This window comes from Anolis sagrei, chromosome 6, assembly GCF_037176765.1.
Source record: "Anolis sagrei isolate rAnoSag1 chromosome 6, rAnoSag1.mat, whole genome shotgun sequence".
NCBI lineage: Eukaryota > Metazoa > Chordata > Lepidosauria > Squamata > Dactyloidae > Anolis > Anolis sagrei.
This window is the reverse complement of record NC_090026.1, coordinates 121,674,184-121,689,098: the sequence shown is the minus strand read 5'-3', so window position 1 is coordinate 121,689,098 and position 14,915 is coordinate 121,674,184. Positions and strand designations below refer to the sequence as shown.

Below are 14,915 nucleotides of genomic sequence, written 5' to 3'. Positions count from 1 at the left end.
TGCACCAAAAAATAAACTTATATAGGCAAAAGCAACCTAAAGCGATGATGCCAGGCTTTGTCATCAGCATGCCATGGTCCACACCTAGGTGAAGATGGCACCAGGTAATTCCTAAAGTCTTGATGTGTATCGAAAGATACTCAAAAACATAAACTTATATAGGCAAAAGCAACCCAAACTGATGCTGCTAGGCCTACGCCTAGGTAAATATAGCACCAGGTACTTCCTAAAGTTTTGATATGTGTCTAGAGATGCTCAAAAAATAAACTTATATAGGCAAAAGCAACCAAACTGATGCTGCTAGGCCTACGCCTAGGTAAATATAACACGAGGTACTTCCTAAAGTCTTGATGTGTGTATAGAGATGGTCAAAAAATAAACTTATATAGGCAAAAACCACCCAAACTGATGCTGCTAGGCCTACGTCTAGGTAAATATAGCGCCAGGTTCTTCCTAAAGTCTTGATGTGTGTTGAAAGATACTCAAAAACATAAACTTATATAGGCAAAAACCACCCAAACTGATACCGCTAGGCCTACGCCTAGATAAATATAGCACCAGGTACTTCCTAAAGTCTTGACGTGTACTGAAAGATGCCCAAAACATGAACTTATATAGGCAAAACCCACCCAAACTGATGCTGCTAGGCCTACATCTAGGTAAATATAGCACCAGGTTCTTCCTAAAGTCTTGACGTGTACCGAAAGATGCCCAAAAAATAAACTTATTTAGGCAAAAGCAACCCAAACTGATGCTGCTAGGCCTACGCCTAGGTAAATATAGCGCCAGGTTATTCCTAAAGTCTTGATGTGTACCGAAAGATACTCAGAAACATAAACGTATATAGGCAAAAGCAACCCAAACCGATGCTGCTAGGCCTATGCCTAGGTAAATATAGCACCAGGTACTTCCTAAAGTCTTGACGTGTACCGAAAGATGCCCAAAAAATAAACTTATACAGGCAAAAGCAACCCAAACTTCCTAAAGTCTTGACGTGTACCGAAAGATGCCCAAAATATAAACTTATATAGGCAAAAGCAACCCAAACTGATGCTGCTAGGCCTACGCCTAGGTAAATATAGCGCCAGGTACTTCCTAAAGTCTTGACATGTATCGAAAAATGCCCAAAACATGAACTTATATAGGCAAAAACCACCCAAACTGATGCTGCTAGGCCTACGCCTAGGTAAATATAGCACCAGGTACTTCCTAAAGTCTTGATGTGTGTCTAGAGATGCTCAAAAAATAAACTTATATACTTCCTAAAGTCTTGACGTATACCAAAAGATGCCCAAAAATAAACTTATATAGGCAAAAGCAACCCAAACTGATGCTGCTAGGCCTACGCCTAGGTAAATATAGCGCCAGGTACTTCCTAAAGTCTTGATGTGTACCGAAAGATGCCCAAAAAATAAACTTATATAGGCCAAAGCAACCCAAACTGAGGCTTTGTGATCAGCAGGCCATGGTCCACGCCTAGGTCAACATAGCACCAGGTACTTCCCAAAGTCTTGATGTGTGTCTAGAGATGTCCGAAAACATATATGAGAAGAGCCTGTTGTGACTTCCACGTCCTGGGAGTTCTTCCTTTCAGCCTGTATCAAGTTCGCTGAAACAAACTAGTTACATAACCTATTCTTTTTCACTTATGACCTATTTCTTATAGGAAGCCAGGGATACTTTGGTGTTACATTCTGGATTGTTGTAACAACACTGCTTTGCCCAGATACAATTTTTCACAGAGCTGTTTCCCTTTGAAATTTTGTGTTTTGAAATTATCTAGAGTAGGTTTGGGCCAAGTTGGGTCTTCTGGGTGTTTTGGACTCCGACTCCCACCATTCCTAACAGCCTCAGGCCCTTTCCTTTTCCCCCTCAGGGAAAAGGAAGGGGCCTGAGGCTGTTAGGAATGGTGGGAGTCGGAGTCCAAAACACCTGGAGGGTCCAAATTGGCTCAGGCCTGCTCCAGAGTCAACCTTATCTTCTCTGTAACTTTCCACCATCCATAATCAGTTGGCATAGGTCTCTTAAGAGAGACAGACAGACAAGAGGAGGGGAGGGGTCTCCTGTCATCTTTCCCTCTCTGATACAAAGAAGTTGATGTTGGCAAAAGGGACTCACCGCCGCTTTATTTTCCTCCGCCCTGCATTGAATCCACAGCCTTGGAAGCTCTCGGGAGGAAGGACGGAAGGGCCCAGGGTTGCTGCTGGCCTGGAGAAGTTCTCTTACATGTCAGGAAAGAAAAGCCAAAGGGAAGGAAGGCAGGGAGGGATTGAATTGAGAAAGAGAGAGAGAGAGAGAGGAGAAGGCGAATGGCAGGCTCAGCCCTCCCTGCGATCAGCCATATTCCTCTCCCAAAGCAAACAGGGCTCCAGTTCGAAGGCTGCCTCCGTCTCTCTTCTCTCTTTCTCTCTCTCTCCCCCAGGTTCTGCCTTTGGGACTCTCTGCGTCCAGGTCCGGCTCCAAAGAAAAGGGGGATTGCCTTGCAAAGCCTTGCAAAGGCCCCCCGACCGCCTTGCAACTTCGGGTCCCCGGGCTGGCCCCCTCCCACGCAGACACAACGCCAGCCTCCAGCCGCCGGAGGAGGAGGAGAGGAGGAGGAGGAGGAGAAGGGGAGGAGGGAAAGAAGAGGGAGGGAGGGAGGGAGAAGGGCTGGAGAAAGTAGATCCGACTATTCCGATTGCCACGGCGGTGCGGGATGGATTCCCCACGCAGAGGATCCGGAGTCGGGCCAGCCCCAGCCAGGCTGGCTTGGGGAAAGAAAGGCATTAACTCCTTCCAGACCAGGCAGAGGACAAGGGAAGCCACTGGAAGCCAGGGACAGAAAGGGCACAAGAGAAGGTCCTTTTTTCTGTTGGCTCCTTGAAGGCGAGGGGCTCCTGGGCACCACCACTGAAGAGAGATATTGACAAGCTGGAATGTGCCCAGAGGAGGGCGAATCAAATGATCAAGGGTCTGGAGAACAAGCCCTAGGAGGAGCGGCTTAAAGAGCTGAGTGTCTTTGTGTGTACAGATCATAGAATCAAAGAGTTGGAAGAGACCTTATGGGCCATCCAGTCCAACCCCCTGCCAAGAAGCAGGAATATTGCATACAAATCACCCCTGACAGATGGCCATCCAGCCTCATAGAATCATAGAATCAAAGAGTTGGAAGAAACCTCATGGGCCATCCAGTCCAACCCCCTGCCAAGAAGCAGGAATATTGCATTCAAATCTCCCCTGACAGATGGCCATCCAGCCTCTGTTTAAAAGCTTCCAAAGAAGGAGCCTCCACCACACTCCGGAGCAGAGAGTTCCACTGCTGAACGGCTCTCACAGTCAGAAAGTTCTTCCTCATGTTCAGATGGAATCTCTTTTCTTGCAGTTTGAAGCCATTGTTTCGCGTCCTAGTCTCCAGGGAAGCAGAAAACAAGCTTGCTCCCTCCTCCCCGTGGCTTCCTCTCACATATTTATACATGGCTATCATATCTCCTTTCAGCCTTCTCCTCTTCAGGCTAAACATGGCCAGCTCCTTAAGCCGCTCCTCATAGGGCTTGTTCTCCAGACCCTTGATCATTTTAGTCGCCCTCCTCTGGACACATTCCAGCTTGTCAATATCTCTCTTGAATTGTGGTGCCCAGAATTGGACACAATATTCCAGGTGTGGTCTAACCAAAGCAGAATAGAGGGGTAGCATGACTTCCCTAGATCTAGACACTAGGCTCCTATTGATGCAGGCCAAAATCCCATTGGCTTTTTTGGCTGCCACATGGGATTTTGACACTAAAGGCCATTCCACACAGCCATATAACCAACAATAGCAAGGCAGATAATCCACAATATCTGCTTTGAACTGGGTTATCTGAGTCCACACTACTATATATTCCAGTTCAAAGCAGAAAATGTGGGATTCTATTCAGCTGTGTGAAAAGGGTCTTAGATATTGGCTTCTTCATCACTACAGTAAATTACAAAGCTATACAATGACCAATACAGAATCTGCATGCCAATATACTCAATAGGAGTCTAGTGTCTAGATCTAGGGAAGTCATGCTACCCCTCTATTCTGCCTTGGTTAGACCACACCTGGAATACTGTGTCCAATTCCGGGCACCATAATTGAAGAGAGATATTGACAAGCTGGAATATGTCCAGAGGAGGGCGACTCAAATGATCAAGGGTCTGGAGAACAAGCCCTATGAGGAGCAGCTTAAAGAGCTGGGCATGTTTAGCCTGAAGAAGGCTGAGAGGAGACATGAAAGCCATGTATAATACACGAGAGGAAGTCATAGGGAGGAGGGAGCCAGCTTGTTTTCTGCTTTCTGGTGGAGGCTCCTTCTTTGGAGGCTTTGAAACAGAGGCTGGATGGCCATCTGTTGGGGATGTTTTGAATGCAATTTTCCTGCTTCTTGGCAGTGGGTTGGACTGGATGGCTCATGAGGTCTCTTCCAACTCTATGATTCTAAAGAGAGGTCTCTCTCTTTGCAAACAGGACAACTTCATGGCCTCACAAAACAACGCAACAAGAAGTCAGCCATATAGCAGAGCACCTGATGAACCAACCTGGGCACAGCATACTATTTGAGAGCACAGAAATGCTGGACCACTCCAACAACCACCGTGGCAGACTACACAGAGAAGCCAATAGATCAGTGGTTCTCAACCTGGGGTTGAAAGGTTGGCAGTTTAAAGCCCAGATCGGGGTGAGCACCACACCTTCCGCCCAGCTCACTGTCCACCTAATAGATAGAGGACCTACACAGAGAAGTTTTGCTTTATCTTGGCTTTTCATTGCTGTCTTTTAATATTAATATGAAGTTCATGCTGTAATATGGAGTGTATAGTATTAGTTAGGGTTCCTTTAAAAAAAATAGTAATCCTTAAGCAACCAACCAGAAAAGGAACATGAAAGGCACTGCAGACTAGTTCAACCAGAGAAGTCAGCCATAGCAGAGCACCTGATGAACCAATTTGGACACAGCATATTATCTGAGAACGCACTCTAACAACCACCATGTCAGGCTACACAGAGAAGCCATTGAAATCCACAAGAAGCACGTGGACAATTTCAACAGAAAGGAGGAAACCATGGAAATGAAGAAAATCTGGACACCACTATATAAAACTCTAGAATCAGGACAGTAAATAAAGAGCAACGTTTTAAAAAACAGGGGAATTCCAGACAGGAAACAATCCGGGCCAGCTAACACCTCCCAACAAAGGATTGCCCCAGCCAGGCTTCAAAGTTGCAAGGATATTCAATGCTTATTAAGATGGCCAATTGCAGCATCCGCACTTGCCTCCAACAGACAAGAGTTCCTTCTCTCACCCTGGACATTCCACAGAAAATGAACAAACTCTAGCTACCAGCATTAAAGAAAACACTCTAGAATCAGGGCAGTAAATAAAGAGCAAGACTAAAAAAAACAGGGGAATTCTAGACAAGAATAAATCAGGGACAGGTAACACTTCCCAACAAAGGATCCCCCAAGCAGCAACAAGTCAGGCCTTGACGTTGCATGGCCATTAAATGCTAATCAAGCTGGCCACTTGCAACATTCACACAAGAGTTCTTTCTCCCACTCTGGACATTATGCCACAGATATATAAACCCCACTTGTCTCGTTTCCAACAGAGCTCACAACCTCTGAGGATGCTGTGAGTTTTCTGGGCTGTATGGCCATATTCCAGGAGCAATCTCTCCTGACGTTTTGCCCACATCTACCAAATACCATGCAGCCTAGGACAAGTCTACATAGGGACCACCAAACATAGCATTGCCAAGGCACGAATCAAGGAACATGAAAGGCACTGCAGAATAATTCAACCAGAGAAGCCAGCCATAGCAGAGCACGTGATGAACCAGCCTGGACACAACATATTGTCTGAGAACACAGAAATGCTGGACCACTCTCACAATCACCATGACAGACTACACAGAGAAGCCATTGAAACCCACAAGCATGTGAAGAAACAATGAAAATGAACAATATAATTTATTTATTGGGTTGCGTGAGTTTTCTGAGCTGTATGGCCATATTCCAGTAGCATTATCTCCTGACATTTCACCCACATTTATGGCAGGCATCCTCAGAGGTGGTGAAGTTTGTTGGAAACTAAATAAGTGAGGTTTATATAACTGTGAAATGTCCCAGGTGGGGGAAAGAACTCTTGTCTGCTTGAGACAAGTTTGAATCTTGCAATTGGCTACCTTGATTAGCATTTAATGGCATGCAGTCTCAAGGCCTGGTTGAGTCAAGCATATTATTTGAGAACACAGAAATGCTGGACCATTCTAACTACCATGTCAGGCTACACAGAGAAGCCATTGAAATACACAAGCATGTGGACAATTTCAACAGAAAGGAGAAAACCATGAAAATGAACAAAATCTGGCTACCAGTATTTAAAAAAAACTCTAAAATCAAGAGCAACACTATAAAAAAAACCCAGGGGAATTCCAGGCAGGAACCTATCAGGGCCAGCTAACACCTCCCAACAAAGGAATCCCAGGCACCAACCAGACAGGCTTTAAAGCTGCAAGGCCATTAAATGCTGATCAAGGTGGCCAATTGTGATATTTATTATTTGTTTATTTTATTTATTGTTCTTATACCCTGCTACCATCTCCCGTAGAACTCGGTGCGGCTTACAAGAGGCCAAGCCCAACAACATCATAAAAACAACAACAGCAAAAACAATAAATAACTCATAAGACCAAAACAATACAATAATAACACGACACATTTAAAAACATGAGGCAGGGCCAAATGTGAAAATTTAAAATTAAAAAACTGGGAAGTTCAAAGGGAGATAGGAGGAGTGTTTTGGGGTAGGTGGACGTGCAGACAATTCTAAATCTCTCATAAGGTGCATTAAGGACATATTGCTTAGGATTAGGCACACTGGAACATCCACGTTTTCAAGCTCCTTCTGAAGACTGCCAATGTTGGAGCCTGCCTAATATCCTTAGGGAGGGAGTTCTAGAGTTGTGGGGCCACCACCGAGAAGGCCCTGTCCCTCGTTCCCACCAATCGCGCCTGTGAAGCAGGTGGAATTGTGAGTAGGGCCTCTCAAGATGAACGAAGAGATCGTGTGGGTTCATATACAGAAATGTGGTCACGGAGGTAGATGGGTCCTGAACCGTTTAGGGCTTCACACTTGTCTCACACAGACAAGAGTTCTTTCTTCCACCCTGGACATTCCACGGATATATAAATCCCACTTGCCTGGTTTCCAACAGACCTCATAACGTCTGAGGATGCCTACCATAGATGCAGGCAAAACATCAAGAGAGAAAGCTGCTGGAACATGGCCATACAGCCCAAAAAACTCACAGCAACCCAAAATATATAATATGATAGAAAGTTTCCCATGTATACCACTATATATTCAAATCACAAAATGTACAGTAATATACATTTAGTGATATATGGGCATATATATGTGCCTTCAAGTCACCTGTCAACATATGAAGACTTCATGAATGCCATTGAAATATACCTTGTATATACCAAACTCTCGTCCAAGTACTAACCAGGGCTGATTCTGCTTAACCTCCGAGATAGATGGGCTCCAATATCTTTAGGGTATTTTGGCCAAAATACACTTCACTACTTTAAAATGCAAGATATCCTCCATTTTTATCCAATTCCTCTTTAGAACAAGTATCATTCCAAATTGTACTACATTGTGACACCAAAGTAGTTTTTCCCAAGCAATGTCCATGCTGTACTCTAACATGTGCCATGAATTATTCAACATACAATGCAACATGTCACTAAAGTTATTGGGAAAACCATCAAAATTGGCGTTCTTATGTTGATTGACATTTCCCCCATTTGAGATTTCTAGACTATCCTTCAGTAAAAATATAAGGGTTATGATTTTCCAGAGAAAATGTAAAACAATACATGTCAGTAGAACAATGGATCAGTAACAACAAAAAACCCAGATCACAATATGCTGCAAGATATAATGTAAACAAAATGTCATTTTCTGACATCATGGTGATTTTGTAGCTGCTGAGAAGTAAGCTTCCCCGGAGAAGGCTTCCTATAAGCAAGATGCCATGATTTAAAAAGAAAAGAAGAAAACCTTTCCAGCCAGCATCTATCTTGGGAGATGGAGGATGGAGGGGATCCACCCCAAAGCCTCAGAAGACAAACAGTGCTCTGGTTGGCTAACACAAGAGCAAGTATTCCTTCTGGGAATCAGGCCTCAACTCTTTGGGAAAATGGAAATATCCATAACCTTTGGGAGATTTTATGATCTTTGGAAAGGCCTGACCTTGTTAGAAGTCATAACCTTTTTGAAAAATGATGCCATAACCTTTCAGTAAAATGGCATTCATGCAAGACAATTAGGTTTCTCAGCTGTTAAACTGGTATTCCTAGATATGTTTTTGAACTGTTAGGGACAAAGATATGGCAATGCACAAACACACACATATAGAAGAGTTTCAGAAGTGTTATTTTACTTGCTCCAAAACATCTACTCTCCCCTAAAATATATTTGCCTTTAAATCATACTCTCAAGAGACAAAAATAAGCAGACTTCTTTGAAAGTAACATAGTTGGCTTACTCAGAAACTTCATGTATTTGGCATACGGGTACTTTGTTTATCATTGCAGTTACAAATAGATTTGAAGTAGTTTCTCTGTATAGCTAACACAGGGCATCTTTCTTATAATCAACTGTCCAAAGTCCAAAGCATCTCTCTGTTCTGAGAGTCTAATAAAGTCTCTGTTCAGTCTGAAAGCATACATCTGTTCCTACTGAAGTCTCTGAACATACTATTCCTAAAATGGAGTCTGAATCCTGGACAAGCCCAGATCTGATCACATGATCTGCAACCTCTCCCACAATAAAGAGTTAAAAATGCAAACCAATACACACATATACAATATAGCAAGCAATCTGAATTATATACATAACAAATAACAAGTGGAGGCTTGAAAATGGTTACTATTTCCAACAAACTCAATCCATCTGGAGCTGTATGAATAAGCACCAGCAATGTGAGTTATGCCTGAAACTTTCCTGTATACCGCTTTTTTTAAAAAAAAATGTGCGATACATTCCACATTAATCACCATATTTTGGATCCCATTGAGCAATCTCCCTACTCAGTGTTCGAAAAATTAACCTCCCAACAAATCTTCAAAAGCAATATACAACACGCAACCTATCTCAGAACAGCATAGTATGGATAACAATGATGAGAATAGGGAGTGTGTCTCACAATTGGCATACCAGTCCATGCTGTCAAAATAAACAGAATGCTACAAAAATCCTTTGGGCCTTCAGTGATAATGTTGGATTTGGCAATACTTAGCAAACTGTGAGGCTGATATTTCAGGGGAATGTGACCCTATTCCAAATCCTATCACACTAGTAAGAGTCATCCTAAACAGATCCTATGTTTTCTCTGGATTGAGCTTGAATGGATTGACCTTTATTCTGTCCCTTACTGATTTCCAGTTCAGCACACACAGCGATTCAATGTTCAGAGAGTCTTTTGGGCTAAAGTGTAGAACATATATGCTCTTTAAACAAATGGAAGGTGAGATAGAGCTGGGTCTCATCCGCATACAAATGACAGCTCATACTGTTCTGGGAAACTCTGTTTTCTTTCAGTTAGAATGATCATAGTAACATAGGAGACAAGCTAGAGTGCTAGAGCACAAATGTGATAAGAAATAGCATTTCCTCCTGAAATTCCAAACAAGAACAAGACCACTGGAATATTGAGCATCATAAGCCCTAGCCACACCGTTCAGAAGAAAATGATGGTCAATAACTTCAAAGATTCCCAAGGAAATTAGGAGAATCACGTCTCCATCCTTTGACCAGCATAAGTAATCAAGACAAGCAAAGCAGTTTGTGTTCCAGAATCATGGTGAAAAACAGATTAAAGATGACCAATATGGAAAGTTTCTTCCAAGCATGGAACCATCAGTAAGGTGGATATCTGAAGTCCAACAATTATCACCATCAGAACTCAGCTAGTCAATATCTTCCTGCTATATATTACAAAGCATGATGGGCAATGATCAAGAGAACTGTATCCCACTCCACTCCAACACTGAAAAGTCCAGTCGAGTCCAACTTTGAGGGTTGGTGCTCATCTCCATTTCTAAGCTGAAGAGCCTTGTGTTGTCCATGGACACCTCCTAGATTATGTGGCTGGTATGACTGCATGGAGTGCTGTTTACCTTCCCACTAAGGTGGTACCTGTTGATCTACTCACATTTTCATATTTACAAACTGCTAGGTTGGCAGAAGCTGGGGCTAATGATGGGAGCTCACCCCGTCCCACAAATTTGAAGCACCGACCTTCTGGTCAGCAAGTTCTGCAGCTTTGCAGTTTAACCCTCTGTGCCACTGCAGCGATTACATGCCATCTCATATATTCAACTTATATTTAGTGATATAGTAGAGTCTTGCTTATCCAACCTTCGCTCATCCAACATTCTGTATTATCCAAGGCAGTCTACCTCTTGCCTGGATCAGCAGGTGTTTCAATACATTGTGATGTTTTGGTGCTAGATTCGTAAATACAGTAATTACTACATAATGTTGCCATGTATTGAACTGCTTTTTCTGTCGATTTGATGTTTTGATGCTTCATTTGTAGGACCATAACATAATTTGATGTTTAATAGGTTTTTCCTACATCCCTCCTTATTATCCACCATTTTCACTTATCCAACCTTCTGCGGCCCCGTTTATGTTGGATAAGCAAGACTCTAATGTATTTTCATTTTATAAAAACAAAGACATATTCATCTAGTGCCAAAAGGACAACTACTTTATCACATCGGCCAATTCCTTACCCCCTCCCCTCGTGTACGTGTGTGTGCTTGTGTTACCACACTTGGCCCATGTTTCGACAGTCAAGTAACGCCAACCCGAAAAATGGAAGCAACTCCAAGATGAAAAGAGGAACTTGCTGCAATACCTTCCTAATCAAAATGTGTTATTAATCTAAATTGTAACATGCACTAATGAAATAATGCTTAAGCACCTGGCATACTAAGTCCAGCCACTCATTATACTACTCACAGCTGTTTCATTGTTACTCTTTGCTACACCCACCTCATTGCCATCTGCTGCTCTCATTTCAAACTTGAGACTAGGAAGCTTCTTCGGGTATCATACACCTTGCTATCACAAAAACATATGGGGTCCGAATCCAGTGTAAGAAATATTGGTGTGCTTTGGAGTAAGATCAGAATCGTCAGCAATCAAGCTATTATGTTCCAGATTATACTTGGAGGTAGATTGTTACTGTTTTACATATAACATGTACAAATTTTCTAATATAACATGTTATATGATCAGGATCTATCAGGATATAAAAACTTTTCAGTTGTATAAATAACCAATATTCATCATGATCATAATAGGGGCCTTGTATCACCCTTTCTTTTAAATCTATATAAATAAAAATGAAATGTTCGTTTGTGGGATTAACAGAACTCAAAAACCACTGGATGAATTGGCACCAAATTTGGACACAAGACACTGAACAACCCATTGTATGTCCTTCACTAAAAAAAAAAATCATTTTGTCATTTGGGAGTTGTAGTTGCTGGGATTTATAGTTCACCTACAATCAACGTGCATTCTGAACCCCCCCAACGATGGAATTGAACCAAACTTGGCACACAGTTCTCCCATGACCAACAGAAAATATTGAAAGGGTTTGGTGGGCAATGCCCTTTGGTTTTGGAGTTGTAGTTCACCTACATCCAGAGATCACTGTGGACTCAAACAATGATGGATCTGGACCAAACTTGGCACGAATATGCCCAAATGTAAACACTGGTGAAGTTTGGGGAAAATAGAATCTTGACATTTGGGAGTTGTAGTTGTGGGGATTTATAGTTCACCTACAATCTCAGAGCATTCTGAATCCCACCAATGATACAATTGGGCCAAACCATGTGGGCCACAGCAACGCGTGGCAGGGGGCAGCTAGTCTATATAAATAAAAATGTAATGTTCGTTTGTGGGATTAACATAACTCAAAAACCACTGATCGAATTGACACTAAATTTGGACACAAGACACCTATCAGGCCAACAAGTGACCATCACTCATAAAAACACTGAAAAACACAGCAGAAGAGACTTCAAAAGCCAAAAACTAAAAAATACATTACAACGCATGCGCAAAACCACACATATATATACACACAAAACACATATACAAAGACTGGGCCACAGCAATGCGTGGCAGGGGGTGGCTAGTTCACTATAAAATATACGTATCAGATCTGGAAAGTATTTCAGAAAAGCACAGGATATGTTTTTAAGGATGACCTTTCTGGGTGTGAACTGGGCTGAAGCTGTTGTAAAAATTATATAATTTAAACCATATAGTTAATTGTGGAAGGGACTATATTATCCTCAGAACCTCAGGGCCGGGATTTAGCACAGCAGGTTAACCACCAGCTGCAGTAAATCTTGCCAACCAAAAGGTTGACAGTTCGAAGCGTGGGTCAGGGTGAGCTCTTGGCCTTTAGCCCAGCTTCTGCCTACCTAGCAGTTTCAAAAACAGCAATTGTGAATAGATAAATAGGCACTGCTTAAGTGGGGAGATATTTAAGACACCCATAAGAAAATACCAGAAAATGCCAGCGATTTGATCAAGGAGGAAGTTTACGAACAAAGCTCTTCAGCAGGGAAAGTGGAGCGACAGCACCCCCCGTGGCCGGAACCAAGCACAGCCTCCAAGATGCTGATAATGGGAAAGCCAATGCAGTATATATCTGTATCTATGTAATGTTGTCTGTCTTGTCAGTGTATAACATTTGCCGTATATGTGTTCTGTGATAGGCTCCGAGTCTCCTTCAGGGTGAGAAGGGCAGAATATAAATAATGTAATTCCATAAACAAATAAATATTTAAAATGTTTTTTTTTAATCCTGATAATTAGTTTTATATTGGGAGTCCTCATTCACTAGAATATTATTAGGTCTGTTGCTTTTTAGAACACAGTTTGCATACATACATGCAACCATTGTTATTTTATTAAAATATGTTTAGTCTAGTTGACAATATAATGAAAATACTAGATAGCTAGATTGTTTATTGATTAGTCCACTGAACATATCAGGGCCATAGTAGTGCAGGAAATCTGCCGACCAGATGGTTGACAGTTCAAAGCCGCAAGTCAGGGTGAGCTCCCATTGTTAGCTCTAGCTTCTGCCAACCTAGCAGTTCAAAAGCATGTAATGCAAATAGATCAATAGGTACCACCTTGGCGGGAATGTAAAACAGCGCCCCATGCAGACATGCTGGCAACTGATTGGTCTATGAACACTAGGCTTCTCAGCATGGAAAAAATGGAACAAGAACACCTCCCTATGGCCGGAGTTGAGCATCGCCTCCAGATGTTGGAGATAAAAAAGGGGAAGGGCTTTACCTTGTCTGTGTATTGTATGTTGTGTAGGTAAACACTGTATGAATGTTTGCCTATATGTATACTGTAATTCGATCTAAGTCCCTCCAGAGAGATAAAGAAGAGTATAAATAAAGTGCATTATTATTATATCAACAATAAAAGACAAAAACAAAAATAAACAGACAAATAGACAATAAACACTATGCTTAAACTCCTGTAATTGTTAACTAAAATAAATTAAAACACAATAAAACTTGATTAGATAATAAATTTAGTTAAATGGGATTAGCTTACAAGATGAAAGCAGGGGGAGTAGAGTGACAAGTGTGAACGTATGAAAATACTAGATAGTTTAAGAAGTAACAAAACCTACATTCCAAACATATGCTATATATTGTTTTTTAACTGTGTGCCACTTTGGTATCAATTCTGAGAAAAGTGAGGAAAATGATGATTATGATGATGATGAGTCAGGAGCAACTTGAGAAACTCAAGTAAGGAGTGACTTGAGAAACTGCAAGTCACTTCTGGTGTGAGAGAATTGGCCGTCTGCAAGGACATTGCCCAGGGGACACCCAGATGTTTGATGTTTTACCATGCTTGTGCGAGGCTTCTCTCATGTCTCTGCATGAAGAGCTGGAGCTGACAGAGGGAGCTCAACCCACTCTCCCCAGATTCAAACTGGTGACCTGTTGGTCAGCAGTCCTGCTGGCAGACGGATTTAACTCATTGTACCACTGGGGACTCGATGATAATGATGATGACGATGATGATGAAACAACCTCTGCATCTCATGATCAATACCAGATATGGAAACTTGCCAAAATAATATAGATTCCTGTTTAAAATCTGAGCAAAGATTAGAAGCTCACTCTCAAAGTATAGTGGAAGTAGTACAAGAAGTTTAAAAGTCGCACTTCGCATCCATCTCTTCAAAAAAGTAAGACTGGAAACTTGGCTACAAGCTGATAATATTTAAACTTTCCACAAGCTTCACCACCTGTGGTCCTCCCTCCACAGCAGCAAGCAGCAAAGGAGTTTGCTCGTGACCTCGGTTTTTCACAAAGTATTGGCAGGACTCCAGCAAGTTGCATCAGCAAGCACGCACTGCACGCTACTTAATCTTTCAATCTTTTATGTTTTGTTTTTATGCCAAACCAGCGTCCTTTGCAAAGGAGGCTATTCCAGAAATTTCTTATCCAGAGATCAGCTTGCAGGTAGCAAAAGCTATCACAATTACTTCTGAAGTCCTTCTGTATCATGTATGCTTAATTTCAGCCTTGGCTATAAATCTATATCCAATTTATATATGAAGATTTTGACTGTAAATCATGCATGTTCAAGGTTTTGACTGTAAATCATAGATGTTCATAGAGAAAACCAAGGTGCTGTTCCAGCAGACACCAGCCAATCCCTCTCCAATGCCAGCGATACAGCTTAATGGTGTAACATTAGAAAATGTTGATCATTTCCGCTACCTTGGCAGCCACCTCTCCACCAAAGTCAACATCAACACCGAAATACAA

General features: G+C 42.0%; 1 protein-coding gene across 10 annotated transcripts in view; it reads right to left on the bottom strand.

Annotated features, from left to right (window-relative positions):
* Positions 1–14,915, bottom strand: part of KMT2C (lysine methyltransferase 2C) — a 264,118-nt gene that overhangs the window by 235,951 nt on the left and 13,252 nt on the right. Inside the window, exon 1 of one of the 10 annotated variants that reach the window (XM_060782609.2) lies at positions 2,119–2,597. The exons of the other annotated variants lie outside the window; for them this stretch is intronic. The gene's annotated coding sequence lies outside the window, so the exon portion shown is untranslated. Of the gene's footprint in view, positions 1–2,118; positions 2,598–14,915 lie in introns of those variants that run through there. 10 annotated transcript variants of the gene reach the window in all.